The following is a 25,959-nucleotide window of genomic DNA, read 5'->3' as shown; positions in this document are numbered from 1 at the left end:
TTCTATAGGTGGACGCCTTGTCGAGATATCGCCATAAAGGTGGACCAGGGGTGACTCTAGAAATTGTTTGTACGATATGGGTATCAAATGAAAGGTGTTAATGAGTATTTTAAAAGGGAGTGGGCCTTAGTTCTATAGGTGGACGCCTTGTCGAGATATCGCCATAAAGGTGGACCAGGGGTGACTCTAGAAATTGTTTGTACGATATGGGTATCAAATGAAAGGTGTTAATGAGTATTTTAAAAGGGAGTGGGCCTTAGTTCTATAGGTGGACGCCTTGTCGAGATATCGGCATAAAGGTGGACCATGGGTGACTCTAGACTTTGTTTGTACGATATAGGTATCAAATGAAAGGTGTTAATGAGTATTTTAAAAGGGAGTGGGCCTTAGTTCTATAGGTGGACGCCTTTTCGAGATATCGCCATAAAGGTGGACCATGGGTGACTCTAGACTTTGTTTGTAAGATATGGGTATCAAATGAAAGGTGTTAATGAGTATTTTAAAAGGGAGTGGGCCTTAGTTCTATAGGTGGCCGCCTTTTCGAGATATCGCCATAAATCTGGACCAGGGGTGACTCTAGACTTTGTTTGTACGATATGGGTATCAAATAAAAGGTGTTAATGAGTATTTTAAAAGGGAGTGGGCCTTAGTTCTATAGGTGGCCGCCTTTTCGAGATATCGCCATAAATGTGGACCAGGGGTGACTCCAGACTTTGTTTGTACGATATGGGTATCAAATGAAAGGTGTTAATGAGTATTTTAAAAGGGAGTGGGCCTTAGTTCTATAGGTGGACGCCTTTTCGAGATATCGGCATAAAGGTGGACCAGGGGTGACTCTAGAATGTGTTTGTACAATATGGGTATCAAACGAAAGGTGTTAATGAGTATTTTAAAAGGGCGTGGGGCTCAGTTCTATAGGTGGCCACCTTTTCGAGATATCGCCATAAATGTGGACCAGGGGTGACTCTAGACTTTGTTTGTACGATATGGGTATCAAATGAAAGGTGTTAATGAGTATTTTAAAAGGGCGTGGGGCTTAGTTCTATAGGTGGACGCCGTTTCGAGATATCGCCATAAAGGTGGACCATGGGTGACTCTAGACTTTGTTTGTACGATATAGGTATCAAATGAAAGGTGTTAGTGAGTATTTTAAAAGGGAGTGGGCCTTAGTTCTATAGGTGGAAGCCTTTTCGAGATATCGCCATAAAGGTGGACCAGGGGTGACTCTAGAATTTGTTTGTACGATATAGGTATCAAATGAAAGGTGTTAGTGAGTATTTTAAAAGGGAGTGGGCCTTAGTTCTATAGGTGGACGCCTTTTCGAGAAATCGCCATAAAGGTGGACCAGGGGTGACTCTAGAATGTGTTTGTACAATATGGGTATCAAACGAAAGGTGCTAATGAGTATTTTAAAAGGGCGTGGGGCTCAGTTCTATAGGTGGCCACCTTTTCGAGATATCGCCATAAATGTGGACCAGGGGTGACTCTAGACTTTGTTTGTACGATATGGGTATCAAATAAAAGGTGTTAATGAGTATTTTAAAAGGGAGTGGGCCTTAGTTTTATAGGTGGACGCCTTTTCCAGATATCGCCATAAAGGTGGACCATGGGTGACTCTAGTCTTTGTTTGTACGATATAGGTATCAAATGAAAGGTGTTAGTGAGTATTTTAAAAGGGAGAGGGCCTTAGTTCTATAGGTGGACGCCTTTTTGGAGACATCGCCATAAAGGTGGACCAGGGGTGACTCTAGACTTTGTTTGTACGATATGGGTATCAAATGAAAGGTGTTAATGAGTATTTTAAAAGGGAGTGGGCCTTAGTTCTATAGGTGGACGCCTTGTCGAGATATCGCCATAAAGGTGGACCAGGGGTGACTCTAGAAATTGTTTGTACGATATGGGTATCAAATGAAAGGTGTTAATGAGTATTTTAAAAGGGAGTGGGCCTTAGTTCTATAGGTGGACGCCGTTTCGAGATATCGCCATAAATGTGGACCAGGGGTGACTCTAGACTTTGTTTGTACGATATGGGTATCAAATAAAAGGTGTTAATGAGTATTTTAAAAGGGAGTGGGCCTTAGTTTTATAGGTGGACGCCTTTTCCAGATATCGCCATAAAGGTGGACCATGGGTGACTCTAGTCTTTGTTTGTACGATATAGGTATCAAATGAAAGGTGTTAGTGAGTATTTTAAAAGGGAGTGGGCCTTAGTTCTATAGGTGGACGCCTTTTCAAGATATCGCCATAAAGGTGGACCAGGGGTGACTCTAGAATGTGTTTGTACAATATGGGTATCAAACGAAAAGTGTTAATGAGTATTTTAAAAGGGCGTGGGGCTCAGTTCTATAGGTGGCCGCCTTTTCGAGATATCGCCATAAATGTGGACCAGGGGTGCCTCTAGACTTTGTTTGTACGATATGGGTATCAAACAAAAGGTGTTAATGAGTATTTTAAAAGGGAGTGGGCCTTAGTTCTATAGGTGGACTCCTTTTCGAGATATCGCCATAAAGGTGGACCAGGGGTAACTCTAGAAATTGTTTGTACGATATAGGTATCAAATGAAAGGTGTTAGTGAATATTTTAAAAGGGAGTGGGCCTTAGTTCTATAGGTGGACGCCTTTTCGAGATATCGCCATAAAGGTGGACCAGGGGTGACTCTAGAATGTGTTTGTACAATATGGGTATCACACGAAAGGTGTTAATGAGTATTTTAAAAGGGCGTGGGGCTCAGTTCTATAGGTGGCCGTCTTATCGAGATATCGCCATAAATGTGGACCAGGGGTGACTCTAGACTTTGTTTTTACGATATGGGTATCAAATAAAAGGTGTTAATGAGTATTTTAAAAGGGAGTGGGCCTTAGTTCTATAGGTGGACGCCTTTTCGAGATATCGCCATAAAGATGGACCATGGGTGACTCTAGACTTTGTTTGTACGATATAGGTATCAAATGAAAGGTGTTAGTGAGTATTTTAAAAGGGAGTGGGCCTTAGTTCTATAGGTGGACGCCTTTTCGAGATATCGCCATAAAGGTGGACCAGGGGTGACCTAGAATTTGTTTGTACAATATGGGTATCAAACGAAAAGTGTTAATGAGTATTTTAAAAGGGCGTGGGGCTTAGTTCTATAGGTGGACACCTTTTCGAGATATCGCCATAAAGGTGGACCATGGGTGACTCTAGACTTTGTTTGTACGATATAGGTATCAAATGAAAGGTGTTAATGAGTATTTTAAAAGGGAGTGGGCCTTAGTTCTATAGGTGGACGCCTTTTCGAGATATCGCCATAAAGGTGGACCATGGGTGACTCTAGACTTTGTTTGTAAGATATGGGTATCAAATGAAAGGTGTTAATGAGTATTTTAAAAGGGAGTGGGCCTTAGTTCTATAGGTGGCCGCCTTTTCGAGATATCGCCATAAATCTGGACCAGGGGTGACTCTAGACTTTGTTTGTACGATATGGGTATCAAATAAAAGGTGTTAATGAGTATTTTAAAAGGGAGTGGGCCTTAGTTCTATAGGTGGACGCCTTTTTGGAGACATCGCCATAAAGGTGGACCAGGGGTGACTCTAGACTTTGTTTGTACGATATGGGTATCAAATGAAAGGTGTTAATGAGTATTTTAAAAGGGAGTGGGCCTTAGTTCTATAGGTGGACGCCTTGTCGAGATATCGCCATAAAGGTGGACCAGGGGTGACTCTAGAAATTGTTTGTACGATATGGGTATCAAATGAAAGGTGTTAATGAGTATTTTAAAAGGGAGTGGGCCTTAGTTCTATAGGTGGACGCCTTGTCGAGATATCGGCATAAAGGTGGACCATGGGTGACTCTAGACTTTGTTTGTACGATATAGGTATCAAATGAAAGGTGTTAATGAGTATTTTAAAAGGGAGTGGGCCTTAGTTCTATAGGTGGACGCCTTTTCGAGATATCGCCATAAAGGTGTACCATGGGTGACTCTAGACTTTGTTTGTAAGATATGGGTATCAAATGAAAGGTGTTAATGAGTATTTTAAAAGGGAGTGGGCCTTAGTTCTATAGGTGGCCGCCTTTTCGAGATATCGCCATAAATCTGGACCAGGGGTGACTCTAGACTTTGTTTGTACGATATGGGTATCAAATAAAAGGTGTTAATGAGTATTTTAAAAGGGAGTGGGCCTTAGTTCTATAGGTGGCCGCCTTTTCGAGATATCGCCATAAATGTGGACCAGGGGTGACTCCAGACTTTGTTTGTACGATATGGGTATCAAATGAAAGGTGTTAATGAGTATTTTAAAAGGGAGTGGGCCTTAGTTCTATAGGTGGACGCCTTTTCGAGATATCGGCATAAAGGTGGACCAGGGGTGACTCTAGACTTTGTTTGTACGATATAGGTATCAAATGAAAGGTGTTAGTGAGTATTTTAAAAGGGAGTGGGCTTTAGTTCTATAGGTGGACGCCTTTTCGAGATATCGCCATAAAGGGGTGGACCAGGGGTGACTCTAGAACGTGTTTGTACAATATGGGTATCAATCGAAAGGTGTTAATGAGTATTTTAAAAGGGCGTGGGGCTCAGTTCTATAGGTGGCCGCCTTTTCGAGATATCGCCATAAATGTGGGCCAGGGGTGACTCTAGACTTTGTTTGTACGATATGGGTATCAAATAAAAGGTGCTAATGAGTATTTTAAAAGGGAGTGGGCCTTAGTTCTATAGGTGGACGCCTTTTCGAGATATCGCCATAAAGGTGGACCATGGGTGACTCTAGACTTTGTTTGTACGATATAGGTATCAAATGAAAGGTGTTAGTGAGTATTTTAAAAGGGAGTGGGCCTTAGTTCTATAGGTGGACGCCTTTTCGAGATATCGCCATAAAGGTGGACCAGGGGTGACTCTAGAATGTGTTTGTACAATATGGGTATCAAACGAAATGTGTTAATGAGTATTTTAAAAGGGCGTGGGGCTCAGTTCTATAGGTGGCCGCCTTTTCGAGATATCGCCATAAATGTGGACAAGGGGTGACTCTAGACTTTGTTTGTACGATATGGGTATCAAATAAAAGGTTTTAATGAGTATTTTAAAAGGGAGTGGGCCTTAGTTCTATAGGTGGACGCCTTTTCGAAATATCGCCATAAAGGTGGACCATGGGTGACTCTAGACTTTGTTTGTACGATATAGGTATCAAATGAAAGGTGTTAGTGAGTATTTTAAAAGGGTGTGGGCCTTAGTTCTATAGGTGGACGCCTTTTCGAGATATCGCCATAAAGGTGGACCAGGGGTGACTCTAGAACGTGTTTGTACAATATGGGTATCAAACGAAATGTGTTAATGAGTATATTAAAAGGGCGTGGGGCTCAGTTCTATAGGTGGCCGCCTTTTCGAGATATCGCCATAAATGTGGACCAGGGGTTACTCTAGACTTTGTTTGTACGATATGGGTATCAAATGAAAGGTGTTAATGAGTATTTTAAAAGGGAGTGGGCCTTAGTTCTATAGGTGGACGCCTTTTCGAGATATCGCCATAAACGTGGACCAGGGGTGACTCTAGACTTTGTTTGTACGATATGGGTATCAAATAAAAGGTGTTAATGAGTATTTTAAAAGGGAGTGGGCCTTAGTTCTATAGGTGGACGCCTTTTCGAGATATCGCCATAAAGGTGGACCAGGGGTGACTCTAGAATTTGTTTGTACAATATGGGTATCAAACGAAATGTGTTAATGAGTATTTTAAAAGGGCGTGGGGCTCAGTTCTATAGGTGGCCGCCTTTTCGAGATATCGCCATAAATGTGGACCAGGGGTGACTCTAGACTTTGTTTGTACGATATGGTTATCAAATAAAAGGTGTTAATGAGTATTTTAAAAGGGAGTGGGCCTTAGTTCTATAGGTGGACGCCTTTTTGGAGACATCGCCATAAAGGTGGACCATGGGTGACTCTCGACTTTGTTTGTACGATATGGGTATCAAATAAAAGGTGTTAATGAGTATTTTAAAAGGGAGTGGGCCTTAGTTCTCTAGGTGGACGCCTTTTCGAGATATCGCCATAAAGGTGGACCAGGGGTGACTCTAGAATTTGTTTGTACAATATGGGTATGAAACGAAAGGTGTTAATGAGTATTTTAAAAGGGCGTGGGGCTTAGTTCTATAGGTGGACGCCTTTTCGAGATATCGCCATAAATGTGGACCAGGGGTGACTCTAGACTTTGTTTGTACGATATGGGTATCAAATAAAAGGTGTTAATGAGTATCTTAAAAGGGCGTGGGGCTTAGTTCTATAGGTGGACGCCTTTTTGGAGACATCGCCATAAAGGTGAACCAGGGGTGACTATAGACTTTGTTTGTACGATATGGGTATCAAATGAAAGGTGTTAATGAGTATTTTAAAAGGGCGTGGGGCTTAGTTCTATAGGTGGACACCTTTTCGAATATCGCCATAAAGGTGGAACAGGGGTGACTCTAGACTTTGTTTGTACAATATGGGTATCAAACGAAGGGTGTTAATGAGTATTTTAAAAGGGCGTGGGGCTCAGTTCTATAGGTGGACGCCTTTTCGAATATCGCCATAAAGGTGGAACAGGGGTGACTCTAGACTTTGTTTGTACAATATGGGTATCAAACGAAGGGTGTTAATGAGTATTTTAAAAGGGAGTGGACCTTAGTTCTATAGGTGGACGCCTTTTTGGAGACATCGCCATAAAGGTGGACCAGGGGTGACTCTAGACTTTGTTTGTACGATATGGGTATCAAATGAAAGGTGTTAATGTGTATTTTAAAAGGGAGTGTGCCTTAGTTCTCTAGGTGGACGCCTTTTCGAGATATCGCCATAAAGGTGGACCAGGGGTGACTCTAGAATTTGTTTGTACAATATGGGTATGAAACGAAAGGTGTTAATGAGTATTTTAAAAGGGCGTGGGGCTTAGTTCTATAGGTGGACGCCTTTTCGAGATATCGCCATAAATGTGGACCAGGGGTGACTCTAGACTTTGTTTGTACGATATGGGTATCAAATAAAAGGTGTTAATGAGTATCTTAAAAGGGCGTGGGGCTTAGTTCTATAGGTGGACGCCTTTTTGGAGACATCGCCATAAAGGTGAACCAGGGTGACTATAGACTTTGTTTGTACGATATGGGTATCAAATGAAAGGTGTTAATGAGTATTTTAAAAGGGCGTGGGGCTTAGTTCTATAGGTGGACGCCTTTTCGAATATCGCCATAAAGGTGGAACAGGGGTGACTCTAGACTTTGTTTGTACAATATGGGTATCAAACGAAGGGTGTTAATGAGTATTTTAAAAGGGCGTGGGGTTTAGTTCTATAGGTGGACGCCTTTTCGAGATATCGCCATACATGTGGACCAGGGGTGACTCTAGACTTTGTTTGTACGATATGGGTATCAAATGAAAGGTGTTAATGAGTATTTTAAAAGGGCGTGGGGCTTAGTTCTATAGGTGGACGCCTTTTCGAGATATCGCCATAAATGTGGACCAGGGGTGACTCTAGACTTTGTTTGTACGATATGGGTATCAAATGAAAGGTGTTAATGTGTATTTTAAAAGGGAGTGTGCCTTAGTTCTCTAGGTGGACGCCTTTTCGAGATATCGCCATAAAGGTGGACCAGGGGTGACTCTAGAATTTGTTTGTACAATATGGGTATGAAACGAAAGGTGTTAATGAGTATTTTAAAAAGGCGTGGGGCTTAGTTCTATAGGTGGACGCCTTTTCGAGATATCGCCATAAATGTGGACCAGGGGTGACTCTAGACTTTGTTTGTACGATATGGGTATCAAATAAAAGGTGCAATGTGTATTTTAAAAGGGAGTGTGCCTTAGTTCTCTAGGTGGACGCCTTTTCGAGATATCGCCATAAAGGTGGACCAGGGGTGACTCTAGAATTTGTTTGTACAATATGGGTATGAAACGAAAGGTGTTAATGAGTATTTTAAAAGGGCGTGGGGCTTAGTTCTATAGGTGGACGCCTTTTCGAGATATCGCCATAAATGTGGACCAGGGGTGACTCTAGACTTTGTTTGTACGATATGGGTATCAAATAAAAGGTGTTAATGAGTATCTTAAAAGGGCGTGGGGCTTAGTTCTATAGGTGGACGCCTTTTTGGAGACATCGCCATAAAGGTGAACCAGGGGTGACTATAGACTTTGTTTGTACGATATGGGTATCAAATGAAAGGTGTTAATGAGTATTTTAAAAGGGCGTGGGGCTTAGTTCTATAGGTGGACGCCTTTTCGAATATCGCCATAAAGGTGGAACAGGGGTGACTCTAGACTTTGTTTGTACAATATGGGTATCAAACGAAGGGTGTTAATGAGTATTTTAAAAGGGCGTGGGGTTTAGTTCTATAGGTGGACGCCTTTTCGAGATATCGCCATACATGTGGACCAGGGGTGACTCTAGACTTTGTTTGTACGATATGGGTATCAAATGAAAGGTGTTAATGAGTATTTTAAAAGGGCGTGGAGCTTAGTTCTATAGGTGGACGCCTTTTCGAGATATCGCCATAAAGGTGGAACAGGGGTGACTCTAGACTTTGTTTGTACGATATGGGTATCAAATTAAAGGTATTAATGAGGGTTTTAAAAGGGAGTGGTGGTAGTTGTATAGGTGGTCGCCTTTTCGGGATATCGGCATAAAGGTGGACCAGGGGTGACTCTAAAATGCGTTTGTACAATATGGCTATCAAACGAAAGGTGTCAATGTCTATAGGTGGACGCCTTTTCGGGATATCGCCATAAAAGTGGACCAGGGTGACTCTAGAATGTGTTTGTACAATATGGGTATCAAACGAAAGCTGTTAATGAGTATTTCAAAAGGGCGTGGGTCTTAGTTCTAAAGGTTAGCGCCTTTTCGAGATATCGCCATAAAGGTGGACCAGGAGTGACTCTAGAATGTGTTTGTACGATATGGGTATCAAAATAAAGGTATTAATGAGGGTTTTAAAAGGGAGTGGTGGTAGTTGTATAGGTGGTCGCCTTTTCGAGATATCGGCATAAAGGTGGACCAGGGGTGACTCTAGAATGCGTTTGTACAATATGGGTATCAAACGAAAGGTTTTAATGAGTATTTTAAAAGGGAGTGGGTATTAGTTCTATAGGTGGACGCTTTTTCGAGATATCGCCATAAAGGTGGACCAGGGGTGACTCTAGAATTTGTTTGTACAACATGGGTATCAAACGAAAGGTGTTAATGAGCATTTTAAAAGGGAGTGGGCCTTATTTCTATAGGTGGACGCCTTTTCGAGATATCGCCATACAGGTGGACCAGGGGTGACCCTAGAATTTGTTTGTACGATATGGCTATCAAATGAAAGGGGTTAATGAGCATTTTAAAAGGGAGTGGGCCTTATTTCTATAGGTGGACGCCTTTTCGAGATATCGCCATAAAGGTGGACCAGGGGTGACTCTAGAATTTGTTTGTACAATATGGGTATCAAACGAAAGGTGTTAATGAGTACTTCAAAAGGGCGTGGGGCTCAGTTCTATAGGTGGACGCCTTTTCGAGATATCGCCATAAAGGTGGACCATGGGTGACTCTAGACTTTGTTTGTACAATATGGGTATCAAATGAAAGGTGTTAATGAGTATTTTAAAAAGGCGTGGAGCTTAGTTCTATAGGTGGACGCCTTTTCGAGATATCGCCATAAAGGTGGAACAGGGGTGACTCTAGACTTTGTTTGTACGATATGGGTATCAAATTAAAGGTATTAATGAGGGTTTTAAAAGGGAGTGGTGGTAGTTGTATAGGTGGTCGCCTTTTCGAGATATCGGCATAAAGGTGGACCAGGGGTGACTCTAGAATGCGTTTGTACAATATGGGTATCAAACGAAAGGTTTTAATGAGTATTTTAAAAGGGAGTGGGTATTAGTTCTATAGGTGGACGCTTTTTCGAGATATCGCCATAAAGGTGGACCAGGGGTGACTCTAGAATTTGTTTGTACAACATGGGTATCAAACGAAAGGTGTTAATGAGCATTTTAAAAGGGAGTGGGCCTTATTTCTATAGGTGGACGCCTTTTCGAGATATCGCCATACAGGTGGACCAGGGGTGACCCTAGAATTTGTTTGTTCGATATGGCTATCAAATGAAAGGGGTTAATGAGCATTTTAAAAGGGAGTGGGCCTTATTTCTATAGGTGGACGCCTTTTCGAGATATCGCCATAAAGGTGGACCAGGGGTGACTCTAGAATTTGTTTGTACAATATGGGTATCAAACGAAAGGTGTTAATGAGTACTTCAAAAGGGCGTGGGGCTCAGTTCTATAGGTGGACGCCTTTTCGAGATATCGCCATAAAGGTGGACCATGGGTGACTCTAGACTTTGTTTGTACAATATGGGTATCAAATGAAAGGTGTTAATGAGTATTTTAAAAGGGAGTGGGCCTTAGTTCTATAGGTGAACGCCTTTTCGAGATATCGCCATAAAGGTGGACCAGGGGTGACTCTAGAATGTGTTTGTACAATATGGGTATCCAAAGCAAGGTGTTAATGAGTATTTTAAAAGGGCGTGGGGCTCAGTTCTATAGGTGGCCGCCTTTTCGAGATATCGCCATAAATGTGGACCAGGGGTGACTCTAGACTTTGCTTGTACGATATGGGTATCAAATAAAAGGTATTAAAGAGTATTTTAAAAGGGAGTGGGCCATAGTTCTATAGGTGGACGCCATTTTGGATATCGCCATAAAGGTGGACCAGGGGTGACTCTTGAATGCGTTTGTACGATATGGGTATCAAATGAAAGGCGTTAATGAGTATTTTAAAAAGGAGTGGGCCTTAGTTCTATAGGTGGACGCCTTTTCGAAATATTGCCATAAAGGTGGACCACGGGTGACTTTAGAATGTGTTTGTACGATATGGGTATCAAATGAAAGGTGTTAATGAATATTTTAAAAGGGAGTTCGCCTTAGTTTTATAGGTGGGCGCCTATTCGAGACATCGCCATAAAGGTGGACCAGGGGTGACGCTAGAATGCGTTTGTACGATATGGGTATCAAATGAAAGGCGTTAATGTGTATTTTAAAAGGGAGTGGACCTTAGTTTTATAGGTGGATGCCATTTCAGGATATCGCCATAAAGGTGGACCAGGGGTGACTCTAGAATGTGTTTGTACGATATGGGTATCAAATGAAAGGCGTTAATGAGTATTTTAAAAAGAAGTGGGCCTTAGTTTTATAGGTGGACGCCTTTTCGAGATATCGCCATAAAGTTGGACCAGGGGTGACTCTGTAATGTGTTTGTACGATATGGGTATCAAATTAAAGTTATTAATGAGGATTTTAAAAGGGAGTGGCCCTCAGTTGTATATGTGAAGGCGTTTTCGAGATGTCGACCAAAATGTGGACCAGGGTGACCCAGAACATCAACTGTGGGGTACAGCTAATTTATTTATATATATAAATACCACGAACAGTATTCCTGCCAAGATTCCAAGGGCTTTTGATTTCGTTGGCCCTGCAAAACTTTTTCATTTTCTTCTACTTAATATGGTAGTTATCACACCCATTTTACAAAGTTTTTTCTAAAGTTATATTTTGCGTCAATAAACCAATCCAATTACCATGTTTCATCCCTTTTTTCATATTTGGTATAGAATTATGGCATTTTTTTTTTCATTTTTCGTAAGTTTCGATATCGAAAAAGTGGGCGTGGTCATAGGCGGATTTCGGCCGTTTTTTATACCAAGATAAAGTGAGTTCAGATAAGTAAGTGAACTAAGTTTAGTAAATATATATCGATTTTTGCCCAAGTTATCGTGTAACGGCCGAAAGGAGGGACAGACGATCGACTGTGTATAAAAACGGGGCGTGGCTTCATCCGCTTTCGCCCATTTTCACAGAAAACAGTTATTGTTATAGAATCTATGCCCCTCCCAAATTTCACAAGGATTGGTAAATTTTTGTTCGACTTATGGCATTAAAAGTATTCTAGACAAACTAAATGAAAATGGGCGGCGCCACGCCCATTTTGAAATTTTCTTTTATTTTTGTGTTTTGTTGCACCATATCATTACTGGAGTTGAATGCTGACATAATTTACTTATATACTGTAAAGATTTTAAATTTTTTGTTAAAATTTGACTTTAAAAAATTTTTTTTTTAAAAGTGGGCGTGTTTGTCATTCGATTTTGCTAATTTTTATTAAGCAGACATATAGTATTAAGAGCAACGTTCCTGCCAAATTTCATCATGATATCTTCAACGACTGCCAAATCACAGCTTTCAAAACTTCTAAATTACCTTCTTTTAAAAGTGGGCGGTGCCACGCTCATTGTCTAAAATTTTACTTGTTTTCCATTTTGCGCCATAAGGTGAACCCACCTACCAAGTTTCATGGCTTTACCCGTTTTTGGTAATGAATTATCGCACTTTTTCGGTTTTTCGAAATTTTCGATATTGAAAAAGTGGGCGTTTTTGTAGTCCGATTTCGTGCATTTTAAATAGTGATCTGAGATGAGTGCCCAGGAACCTACATACCAAATTTCATGAAGATACCTCAAAATTCACTCAAGGTATCGTGTTAATGGACAGACGGACCGATGGACGGACATGACTCAATCAAATTTTTTTTTCGATGCTGATGATTTTGATATATGGAAGTCCATATCTATCTCGATTCCCTTATACCTGTACAACCAACCGTTATCCAATCAAAATTAATATACTCTGTGTGCAAAGCACGCTGAGTATAAAAATTGCACTAAATTAAAAATGCATTAAAATCAAACTAATAACTAATTAAACTTTTAATTTTATTACAGACACCTTTACACACATGTAAGCATATTTGCACATTATAGATAATAAAATTCAGGGTGGTAAATAAGGTGTGTTCGGCCGGGGTGCGTCTGCTCCTGATTCGATGGGCGCACCGGGGTCGATCTCAGTGGGAATGTGGCGTGTGGAATAAAGGAATAGACAAATAGGCGAGAATTTCTTGTTATAATAATATGTTTTATTGAATAGAAGTACAATATTTTGGTGACAATATTACCTGTATTGACTGTATTGTAGAAAGACTCCAGAGATCGCTGGCGGCAGATGTTAGCTGGTTGGCTGTTAGAATCCAAGAGACCGGTTGTATAGCAAGCTACAACCGTTGACCCGCAAACTCCTCCGTTTTGGAGCATGAGTGCTGACAAAAACCACACATACACGTGCATGTACATGCATGCACATGCATGAGGGTGATGGTGTGGGTGGTTAGAAATTAATTCGAGTATCGATTTGCCGAGTTGCATTGGGGGGGTCGCAATCAGATGCGGAAAAGTTAGGCATCCTGCCTAAACATGCCGGCCCCCTTGCGATACGCAACATCGTTTTTCGCCAATGACCTCCGCTGAAACGAGAAAAATTATTATAAGACTTACACACTAAACTTAATCTAAATAAGGAGTTCGTCTGCGACGCAAAATGGCCAGGAATCCTTTCCGACTTGCTTAGCATGCCACCTAAACTAGGATGAAAAATAAACATTAGAAGTGGAGGAAAGTGAATATTTCTTGCTTTTGGTTATACATAATTCTTAAATATAGAAATTCATAGAGTGGTATGACGTAGAAGGTCAATAGTGCTGGACGAAGAGGCTGAGGTCTCCGTTTCAGACTGGAAAATTTATTTTGTTTTGTTGGACGGAGAGGCCGAGGTCTCCGTTCCAGATTCGCATTATTTTTGTTTGGTTGGACGAAGAGGCCGAGGTCTCCGTTCCAGCGTCTATCGTATCGTGTCGCTCTAGGGGCGACTGCCTTTTTTTTTGTTGGAGGAGGTGCTGCATCTTTTGAGGTGCCAGGGCGAGTGACGGTGAGGTTGGTTGGGTGAAACGGAGGTGCTTTATTACAAAACGTATGTTAAGAGAGATGAGTAAAGCGAGTTTAAGCGGAGCGTAGAGGCCGACGAAATTATGCATTTAATTTTGTGCGATGAATGTAAAGTGGCCTTTATGCGCTGCCGTGGAACATTCTTTGGGTTGATTTGGGCCATGTTGTGTGAGAAACCCAAATTGTGGGGTGTTTGTTGATTTCAACACAACCCTGGCGGGAAGAGCCTATACTATCGAGTGTGGAAATTTGTAGAGCTGTCAGCTGATAACTCTTCAATTCATTGGAGTGAGACAGCTGTGCGGTGCTGCCAATTTGGCAGCGTAACGATACCTAATGGTCCTGTCGCGAAAGTGTTTGAGGACATTCCCGTTTGAGTTCTGACGCGACGTGAATTCTGAAATGTTTCATTTTGTTTGTGGGTTTCTCTCATAAAGTTCATGTGGTTGAATTATTATTTCATAAAAGTTTCTGAACTTTCCTTTAGATATTTTAGTCTGTGCACATAACCGGCATTTATAGCGTGACAAGCGAAGTGGCAAGTTGCACCCAAGGAGAGAAAACATGTGAGTATATGGGTTGTAGTCCTTTTTTTTTTTTTGGTTATGGGGTCATCTTCCATAATATAATGATACCACTTTCTTTCCTTTTCGTTTCAGGGCATCGTTCGAACTTCGTCCCAATCTTCGCGTTACATTCTTGAATGTGCCGAGGAACTACAGCCGCATAATATTGAAGGTGCGGTATTATGACGAGGGACCCTCGTGGTATTATGACGAGGGACCCTCGTGGTAGACGAGGGAGCCTCGTGGTACACCCGCTTTTATCGGGGTTATGAGGGGGTCTTTTGGGTACGCGCAGACTCCGCGGGCGGCCAGGAATTTGTGTGCCGGGTGTGTGGGCAAACGCTCAGCTGCTTTACCACATTGAAGGCCCACCTCAATCTCCACATGGGTTTCGCACCCTATAAGTGCAGCTGCGGGAAGCGATACCCCTCGGCTTCCTCGCTGGGGTTGCATCGCCAGCGAAAGCATAGCTCGCATTAAGCGGGATTACGTCGGTTTCTGCTTTGTCGGTGGGTAAATATAATTTTGAACAAATAAAGTGTAATTTTTGGACGGTGAATGGACAAAGTTTTTCCTCTTTTTTTTTTTTTTTGGTTGTTTGTTTTTTTTTATATGTGTCCCGAACCATAGTGGTTGGTAGGGTGTGTCGGGCACCTACCTAGCTCGCGTAAGACTTGCTTGGGTTCCAGGCTAAAAGAACTGCCGAAATTTTATCGGAACTTCAAAACACACAAGAACAATTTCTATCATGAATGCGAGACCACTGTTACCCAAAGATTAGGGACATGTTTTTGTTTATGTTTGACATTTTGATTTTTCGCTAACCTTTTAACAAAGAAAGCAATGCAAATAAAATCGAAAATTATTTCGCTCTCGAGTGGTTCATTTTTTTTTTTTTTTTTTTTTTGCACAAGAAAGCTGATTCTGATTGTGTTTTTATGCGCCACAGTGTCAAAGTAAAACAAAATTTTCATTTGTCGAAAAAAGTAAAGTTGTTCGGGTCCTCGAGTGTGTTGGATCCCGCGGATCCCATTTGTATTCCCATGGGGTCGCGCGTAATGTGTTTACGGCGTAAGAAAAGACAAAAGCAAATGTCATCGAGTAGCAACCTTGATTCGTTCATTCAAAAATGTCATTCATTCATGGAAATGAGTATACTGACATTTTTGAATGAATTTTCTTTATGAAGAAAAAAATGTGTAATGGGTAAGTATGCCGGTATCGTTCCTTTTTAATAATTTTATAACATTTCTATTTTCTTTTCATTTTTGTTTATTTTATATTTTCAGGTACCCTGCTACAACTTGGGTGGTTTGCTGGCACCACCTGAGTGAAAGACTCGATTTCGGGAGGGTGGTAAATAAAAAAATGGTATGAATTCGCCATGCCATATAGAATCTCCCCCACGGATCACAGTCCAATTTACAAGTGCACTTTCCTTCATCATGCATTTTGTCTACGGGGAAAGTGTGAAATGATACCATTTTTTTGTAAATTTCTTTTTTTTTTCGACAATAATTTTGCATTCGAAATGCAAAATTGGGAGAAAAGGGGGATTAAGTAGTGGGCACCACTTATGTTCCAGCATCGCGGTCCTGTGGTGCGCCCATTCACATCCAGTTCTACAGATGAACGCTGCTGCCGAAATGGTCGTCTGCTAAATACAGTGCCATCCAGATACGAGTGGTGCAGCTTTGTATGTACAAAGTATCGCCTTGTGATTGCTAAGCGCACGAACTTTAGTCGGCTAATCCGCGCCTGCAGTGGCACAACGTTATTTCACAATTCCGAACGAGCGCATCAAGTACGAGCTCAGTGTTTTACCTATGACAACAAGTCGTAGGTCTGAAAGTTGAAAGTGGTAGCGCGACGAGTGTAAACAGTTCATTACAGATGTAGATTTCGTTGCTGATTTTGGTTCAGCGAGTATATTCGGTGCCACAATTATACCAACAGGCAATCACATTAAAATGATGTCGCCACCACTTATGAATGGTGGGACTGGAGCGATATCTAGTAATGGTTATGCTAGAATACAATCATTGAAGCAGAGACAACAACAACTTTTGCATGGAACTAGCTCGCAAAGTGAATCGATTGGTGGTCATAGCACATCGGAGAATTTTGCCGATTTCGAACATGCGCCCATCTTTAAGTTGCCGGTCTTCCAATACTCAATAACCACTCCTCGCGCACAATGAACAACACAACAATAACCACAATGGTGTCATCTTTGCTGCCAATCCTCGTGATCGCTATCATTTGTCAATTTTAATCCCAGAAAAATATTCAACCAAGGTTGTGATTTTGCAAAAGAGAGCAAAAGCTGATTTATATAAATATTTCATTATGAGTGTACGTGTAATAAACGATGATGCTCATTTTCAAGTAGAGCTTAGTGCAGCTGGAATACGTCTTGTTGTAGATTTTATGGCGAGTTGGTGTGGTCCATGTCAGCGCATAGCCCCACATTTCGAAATGCTTCCAACGAAATATCCAAAAGCTATCTTTCTTAAAGTGGGCGTTGATGCATGCCAGGACATAGCAGCCAGTCAAGGTGTTTCAGCAAGGCAAACGTTCATATTCTATCGCAATCGGACAAAACCGATCGCATTCAAGGTGCATATATAATGGTGTTGGAAAGTAAGGTACAGGAGCACATCGGTTCAGGCAGTGGTGGAGACGAAGCTGCTGAAGATTACGGTCAAGGACTGATGGGACTGAATACATTTATATCCAAACCAGAATGCGAATGCCTGACTGAAGCTGATGGCCATTGCATGAATCATTGTCTTGCATCGGGGGGTGGCTATCTGCAATCTGCTTGTGATGAGCCATTAATTTTGTCTGTGACATTCAATCAACCTGTAAAAATCTTTTCATTAAGGTTTAAGGCACCGCCACATTTAGGGCCTGAAGAAGTTAAGTTAGTTACAAACCAACCACGTACCATTGATTTTGATATGGCTGAGTCTATGACTAGCGTGCAAGATTTGACACTGGAACCGAGGGACCTTGATAATGAGCAACCGGTTGATTTTCGTTACGTCAAATTCCAAAATGTACAGACTATACAAATTTATGTGCGTAATAATCAGTCAGGTGGAGAGGTAACACAAACTGATTCCTTTGGTTTAATTGGTTCACCAATTATGACGGTAAAAATGACTGATTTCAAGCGTGTTGCGTATATCGAAAGTATACTACGGAAAGGTCGTAACAGGTATGTTTAATATTTTAATGGAGTTAAAAACATTTATGGAATTTTGAAAGTTGCTTATTAATTGGTTTGTAGGGGAGTATGGTTTTACGATGCCAGAAAAGAAATTTGAAAACCCCAAAGGGAAGTGTACGCTTTCCGTTCCATACTAGCGGTATAGGCATGTCGTGTATACTCTAATTGACCAAAGATGGGTATCACAAGTACATTGAATGAGCTTTGTTAAAAAATTAATTAACCCAACGTTCGATTTCTAAATCACTTTACCTTGTTTCAAAAGTTATTAATGAACCGAAAATGGCAAAATAAAGACTTCAAAGTCGAGATATTCAACTCATGACTTTGAACACTGCGAATAGTAAAAATTCTTTTCCTTTTTAGACATTCCCACAAAAATCGGTTCCAAGCACTAAGACCACTAGGAAAATAAATGAATAAGAACAAGAAGGGCCACTTTCATTCAACTAGAACTGTGTAATTTCCCGTCCCTGGTCCAACTGAGAAGGGATGACCCGTAAACAAATGCACTTGCGAGTGTCTTTAAAAGAAGACAATAAACAAAATGCCAAAACTACAAAGGCAACAACAATAATCGAGGCGGTTACACAACAAGCACACGCTTGCTTAGGTTCGTTTACAATCCTTGCCGATAAACGCTCGCATTGGTCAGATGGTGAGGAATGGATGAAACAAGTAAGTCTTTAGTCTTAGTCTAATTTACCTATCACGTCTATCCTATTTTAAACTTTACTCTTTACAGAGCCAAGGGAATGTTACAAAACGCACTGGAATCTGTTAGAAGTGGTTTTAATGTACCCAGCTTTTCTACCATTTCAACGTGACGACACCTATAAGCGCAACCTGCAATCAAGGTCACTTTCAACCCACACGGCTCGTTGGCTGATCGTATGCGCGCCGTTTTAAATTCGCCCGCATTCGATGGTAAATAGTGTAATTAGGTGAGTTATATTCGAATAACTTGAAATATGGGGCAACGGGATGGGAATTCATTAACTTTTAACTATGCAGGATTTGACCCAACGATTTTTGCTTGCAAAACCGATTGTGCTTTTACTAGTTTCGACAGATAGCAAGATTATCTTAACTTTCGTACTTAACTCCTCATCGGTAAATTGACAACTCGTATTTCCATACAAATTTTTCCTACAACTTCCAATGCAACAGTCGCGGAAAACTGCAGCTACCTTTAGTATAATTATTAAAACCTACATCCCGACGGTATATGTATATGCAATGTGTTCCATCTGTTTGCAGGCGATAGGTTAATGTATTCAACATTATTCCTTTATTAGATTCTCTTCTGAATGTAGAACTTTGAAATGCTTAGAATATTTGGAACACGTTGGCCTGGTATTACCTCGCGAGGTACGAATATTACAAATAAGTACGCATACGCATGGTATTCCAAATATAAAACGATTCCACAAATTCTTAAATGGAGACGTAGGTTCCGAACATACGGAGTGAGTAAGTTAGGGTGTCCTCGCTCGGGGCGAGTGAATGTGGGGTTGACTTTTGGAAATTTAAAATATACAAAGGGCCGACAGCCCTTAGATTCAGTGGCAGATCGGTTTGCCCTTTTGCGGTAGGCTTTTCTGGTGTCCTCGTTCTGGGAGAACGAGTGAGTTGGGATTTTCTGTTGTCATCGCTCCGGGTGAGCGAGTGAATTGTGGGATTTTCTGTTGTCCTCGCTCTGGGTGAGCGAGTGTAGTGTGGGATTTTCTGTTCAGGGGGCTCCCGGTTAATATTGTTAAAAAAGAAAAAAAAAAAATGACAAAAAATGCTTTTTGTTTGCGAGCTTTTGGTAAGCTCTCCCGCGTCTTCGTGCATCTCGCTCCCTTTCCCCATTGCCCACCAATAGTCAGGTGTAGGATCCCCTCCGGTATACTCGACACGAGACCGGGGGTAGAGAACAAAAAAAGGAAGATGTAGGATCGCCCTCCGGTAGACTCGCACCATCACGAGACCGGAGGGTTGATTATATTTAGGGCCTCGGGAGAGACACAAGCTTAGGGATAGCGGGGCACCACGGCGCGTGGTTGAACGCGTCTTTATGTCCCGCGCTCCCTTTCCCCATTGCCATCGCGTAGTACGATTTGAATTCCCCTCCGGTAGACTCGCACCATCACGAGACCGGGGGGTTGATTATAATATATGGCTCGGGAGAAACGCAGGCTTAGGGATAGAGAGACACGAAGACGCGGGTTCCTTAATTTGCTTTCTATGCTATCACCAACCGTGGACCTCTGATTTTAGGTAGCTGGGGGAAATAGAGTTTTGGTTTTTGGGGTTTTGTAAGGCGGACTTTGGCCCCTTACATTTAATCCTCCTTGTCGTGGGACGGAAGGAGTACCAATTTCGTAATTGGTCTAGTGATTTGTCCCCTGGTTGTATGAACGTCAACAACATGCACACGGTTATCAGAGCCTGGGTGTGTGTTGACGATTCTCCACTCGTTGGGTTGGAGCTTGTCCTCTTTGTTAACAGCTAGGTCTCCGGGTTTTAGATTAGGTTGTGGATGTTTCCACTTGTATCGTTTCTGGATCTCGGTGAGATATTCGGTTTTACATCGCTTGCAGAAAGTGTGATGGAGTGCTTTGAGTTTCTGCCACCGGTTGATCATAGAGGCAGTGCTTTCACTAGCATCCGGCTCTGGCGGAGCCAGTAGATGGCTGCCAGTGAGGAAATGAACTGGGGTAAGTGGCTCTAGGTCCTTTGGGTCATTTGATGCCGGGCTGAGCGGCCGCGAGTTCAGGCATGCCTCGATGCGGCACAAGAGGGTATGGAATTCCTCGAGGGTGAATTTGTGTGGTGAGGCTATATTTTTCAAATGGCTTTTGAAGCTCTTCACTCCCGCCTCCCACAGCCCTCCCATATGAGGAGCGCCCGCAGGGATGAAATGCCAAGTGAGTGACTGGTGGCTGTACTTTGAGACAGCGTTCTCTCGCGCTTGTGAGATAAAGGTCTTGAATTCTGATCGTAAGGATCGTGACGCTCCGACAAAGTTCGTACCATTGTCGGAGTACATATTTTTTGGGCATCCGCGCCTAGATATGAAACGGGCAAATGCCGCTAGAAATGATGGTGTGCTGAGGTCAGTAGTGGCCTCCAGATGAACTGCTCGTGTGGAAAAACACACGAAAAGGCAAACATAGCCTTTGGATAGTCGACATCCTCTGCCGCGGTAACTTTTAATGTCGAAGGGTCCGGCGAAGTCAAATCCAGTATTCGTGAATGCACGGCTGAATGTCGTGCGTTCGCGAGGGAGAATACCCATAAGTTGGGTATGAGCACGCTTTCGGTATATAGTGCAAACTTTGTAATTGTGACTTGTTGCCCTAATCATGGTTTTGATGTTAGGTATCCAGTATTGGGTGCGTATCAGACGCAACATGAGTTGGTTTTCCCCATGCAGACTTTGTTGATGAAACATTAAACGGCGTATGAGAGCACCCGTAAAGCCCTAGGTAGGTCTGAAAAGCGTTGGAGAACATCGGTAGTATTTACTGTTGTTGTTGCGCATGTCTTCGCCCTCTTTTCCTCTACGGAGGTGATGTAGTCACTTTCTTGTGCTGGCCATTGGGAAGTGTCTTCTTGCAGCCAAGAAGGTCCCTGCCACCACAACGAATTGTTGACCAATTCAGACGCAGGTAATCCTCTGCTACCTAAATCTGCTGGGTTAGATTCTGAGTTTACATGCAGCCAGTCCTTATTTCCGACCATGTCGATGATCTTGGTGATCCCATGTGCGACGAAAGTGGACCAGGAACACGGCGGTTTCCTTATCCATGCGAGGACGATAGTTGAATCCGTCCAAATGTGCACTTTCACTGGTCCCAACTTGAAGTTCCTGAAAATTGATTCGGTGATTTCAGCTAACAGCACGGCTCCGCAAAGCTCCAATCGTGGAAGAGAAAGAGTTTTCACTGGGGCTACTCGGGTTTTGGCTAGAAGTAGGTTTGTGCAGACATTATCATCCGTTTTGACACGCATGTAAATGACTGCTGCATAAGCCTTCTCGGATGCGTCACAAAATCCATGGATCTCGATGTCGGTTCCTGGAGAAAAGTAGACCCATCTAGGTATCCTGATTTTATCGATTTCATGGTATTGGTCGGTGAAGGTTTTCCATCGTTCCAGCGTACTGGTAGATACTGGTTCGTCCCAAGCGGTGCCTCCCAACCAAATACTCTGCATGAGTATTTTTGCCACAATGACCATTGGTGCCAGCCATCCCAAGGGATCGAAAAGTTTGGCGATTGCTGATAGTATCGCTCTCTTCGTAATGTTTTCCGGGTTGTCCAGCGTCCCTGCTTTAAAATAAAATAAATCGGAGAGGGCATTCCATCGAATGCCTAACGCTTTAACTGAACTGGTATCTTCGAATGCCAGGAAGTTTTCATTGAGCAGGTCTGCTTTGGGGATGTCCCTTAGAATGTCCTCTGAATTGGATGTCCATTTGCGAAGTGGAAAGCCCGCTGAGTGTAGGACTTGACGAATTTCATCTCTGGCTTTCATAGTCGATGTGATCGTATGTCCACCCGCTAACACGTCATCTACATACATGTATTCTCGTAGTATGTTAGCCGCTGTAGGGTGTGAGTTTGACACGTCGTCTGCCAGTTGTAGGAGCGTTCTTATCGCGAGATATGGAGCGCAATTCACTCCGAAGGTAACCGTCTTTAATTCATAAAGACTAATAGGGTCATTCGGGGACGTGCGATGCACAATACGTTGAAATTTGGTGTGATTATCGTTCACCCAAATTTGACGATACATCTTTTCGATGTCGCTATTGAAGACAAAACGGTATAGTCTCCATCGTAATATAAGGATGAGTAGATCGGCTTGTAGAACTGGGCCCGGGAGGAGAATATCGTTTAAGCTATTACCGTTGGCCGTAGGGCTCGAGGCGTTAAATACTACGCGTACCTTGGTGGTTGTACTTTCTGCTTTTACAACGGCGTGGTGGGGCATATTCTGACAACACTCGAACATATTCCTTACCTAAATCTGGGCTTTTATTAGCCGCCCCTCATTCCGGAAGAATTGAGAGCATGCACGCTTCAGGGATGGTCCTAAATTAATATTGTTAGGGTAATCCTGCCGGAATGGTAGTGACACGGTGTACCTTCCATTCTCACTTCGCTGCGTTGTTTCTTTAAATAGTTGTTCGCAGTACCTTTCATCTTCATTTAATATTTTATTTTTGGGTACATTTTCTACCTCCCAGAAAGCTTTGAGTTGGTTGTCTAATGCAACCTCGTTGTAGAAAGACATGATGCTCTTCGTTGGATTCGGTGCTTCGATACGACCGGTTAGTATCCAACCGAACACTGTCTCTTGGCCAGAAGTGTGTTAAGCACGTTTTTCTTAAGGCCACTCAATATGATTTGGGGATATATGTCTCCGCCAAGTATAAGGTCTACGTCTTATTTGACGTAGAATCTCTTGTCTGCCAAAATCAAGTCTGGGAATGCCTGCATAGTCATTGCGTTGATGTGGCAGGATGGAAGATTCCCAGTGAGTTTCGCTAGAACTGGTACGGGTGTAGTCAGGCTGAAGCAGGGATCCACTGGTGAACGTAATTCGATGTTGGATGCTTCTTTCACCTGAGCTGACACCGCATTTGTGATGCCTGAAATATGGGCATGCATTTTCCTCGCTGGCAAATTGATTCTGCGTTTCAGTCTTTCAGTTATAAAGGAACATTCAGACCCAGAATCAATTAATGCCCGCGCGGAGAAGTCGGTACCATTATGGTGAATGTGTACGCGAGCAGTTCCTAATAGCACACCTGTGCTGGAATTGGCATGGCAGGATTTGACATTCTGATTCGCAGAGGAAGGTGGTTGTCCCGATTCCTGTCTTTTCCTTGCCTGTGCCGAAGTTGATGGGGCATTATCCGCATTTTTGAAGGGATTTCGCACCGCCGGTTGCTGAAGTGTGTCCGCATGCAGGAGCGTGTGGTGACGAGAGTGGCATTTGGAGCAGTTTTACGAACTGGTGCACCTCGTCACTGTGTGTCCTGGGGATAAACAATTCAGGCAGCCATTTGTGGATTTGACGAATTTAATCCTTTCTACCGGGTTTAAATCGCAAAAACGTGAACAGTTGCGTAATCCGTGCTCCGTAGATTTGCACATTTTACATATTGATTTTGTTGTTTGCTTGGTTACTTTGGTTTGAAAAGCACCAAGTCTTTTTGTAGGGTTTTCCGTCGACTGGCGCGACGTGTTTGACTTTTGCACTTTAGAAGTGGCATTCCCTGTAAAACCAGACACGGTTTCAAGTGTCTGGAAACGATTTGACAAGAATTTGTCCATATCCTCCCACTTGGATATGTCCGTCTTGTGGTCAATGCTCTGCTCCCATAGAGCCAACGTATTTTCAGGTAATTTTGTCGAACATAAATAGGTAATAATCGCATCCCAATTTGAAACATCGATCTGATGTGTTTTTAAAGATGCCAAGCAATTATTTATGTCGCGCTGTAAGGCTTTGATAGAGCTGCCGCACTCGCTATCTATCTTTTTTAGATTAAACAAAATTTGTAGTTGTGAGTTTACGAGAATCCGTTTATTCTCGTATCTCTCACATAGATTTTTCCAGGCTGTTTCGAAGCCTTCATTTGTCAAGGGACATTTCTTGACGATGTCCTTTGCCTCACCTTGAGTTTTCTGATTGAGGTGGAACAACTTTTCTACCGGGCTTAGGCGACTGTTGTTTTTGTATATGGCCGTGAACAGATCACGAAACGTTGGCCAAGATAGGTAGTCGCCCTTGAACACGTCAGTATCACAAGCTGGCAGGCGGATACTGTGTTCGCACGCGCGTTCTCCCTCAGGTTTGACTGCCCTATCTTTTTCCTCCTTCAATTTGGCTTGAAGTTCAGCCATGTTCGACATGCATCGCAAGAATACGGCATATGCCGCTTTATGCTTGATCTTGACCGCTGCAATTTTCTTTGCGTCGAGCGTGTCAGAGCCAAGCAACTCCTCTAGGGCGTTCTCTGCTTTTTCGCACTTAGCTTGCAACTCTTTTTGCTGTATTGCAAGAGTGTGTACAGTGTGCAGAGCCGCATTGATATCATTAAAATCGGCCTCGAATTTATTCGATCGGCCAATCTAATGTAGGAGTCCATGTTCATGGTTGAAAAGTGGAGAGCGAATTAACCAAGGGATATAAAACTTGAAAACCTGAGCGAATCACCCAACCAACAACTATTAAAATTACGCAAATTTGATTTATTACTCTTAATTTGTTTATTTTTGTCTGACTTTGCAGATTACTTGTGCCTTAAAACAAGGAGCAGGGGGAATCAACACCAATGTGTATTGTGCGAAGTAAAGGGGGGCCACTCGCCACTTCAACCTTCAATTTTATTATAAAATAAGTGCGCGCGTTGATATAAACTCGACGAAAAGTGTGAAACCGTGAAATAAATGTTATGCAACAAAGAACTAAACTGTGTAACAAGATTAATTAGAGAAATTAGTGAAAATAATAGTGACGCAAAAGAAATAGAATTTTGCCGCAGTCGAATGGCGTGAATTTTTTTGAAAGTGAGGTTATGTGCACCTCTTCCCTGTGCTGTGTCTGGAGAGCCTTACCGCTGGTGGGGGGACGGACCAGATAGTCACAAGGAATCTTAAACGACGTTAATGCAACGCGTTTGTACTTATTTTCCTTTTTGGCACTACAAAGTTTTTTCACACTTTTCGCGGTTAACTACAATCACGTATGGCACTTTAGATCGATTTTTCGCACTTTTGTTTATTATTTTAACCAAAAAAAATGTGGCAAGAAATATTGCCCTTACTGTGAACTTTTTGGTGATTTGTATGTTCTGGTGATGATGTGGCAAGATGACTTGTGGTGTTGCTGATGGCTTAAGCTGGCTGTCGCTTGCTCAGTGTTTTGCACGCTGGTATTAAATAATAAACTCTTTTTGACCTTTTTGTGGTCTCGCTGCTGATTGTTGCAAAAACTCTCCGTATAACTTTTTAAGTGAAGAATTTGGGGGTGCGTCTGATCCTTGCGAGAGGTGGGCGCACCGGGTCGATCTCAAAGAACGGGTGTGTTTGAAAATAAATAAGAGAAGACGAGATTTCTCGTTATAATAGCTGTGATTTTTATTGGTAGATATTAAATATACAGGAAATAATATTACCTTTGATAAACGGCAGAGATCGTTGGCGGCAGATGTGTACGCGTTGGCTGTTAGAATCCAAGAGGCCGGTTGTATTGCAAGCTACAACCGTTGACCCGCAAAATCTTCCGTTTTGGAGGGGAAAGGCACCCACACATCAACCCCGACATGCATATGCATGAGTGCTGACAAAAAACACACATAC

The 25,959-nt window shown here is 42.3% G+C and overlaps 1 pseudogene; it reads left to right on the top strand.

Moving 5' to 3' along the window:
* The first annotated feature begins 16,710 nt into the window (after window positions 1-16,710).
* Window positions 16,711-17,594, top strand: LOC137241826 (thioredoxin-like protein 1 pseudogene; annotated as a pseudogene).
* Window positions 17,595-25,959: the final 8,365 nt, after the last annotated feature.

The sequence above is a fragment of the Eurosta solidaginis genome, chromosome 2 (assembly GCF_040869045.1).
Source record: "Eurosta solidaginis isolate ZX-2024a chromosome 2, ASM4086904v1, whole genome shotgun sequence".
NCBI lineage: Eukaryota > Metazoa > Arthropoda > Insecta > Diptera > Tephritidae > Eurosta > Eurosta solidaginis.
This window is presented reverse-complemented; position numbering and strand designations above follow the sequence as displayed.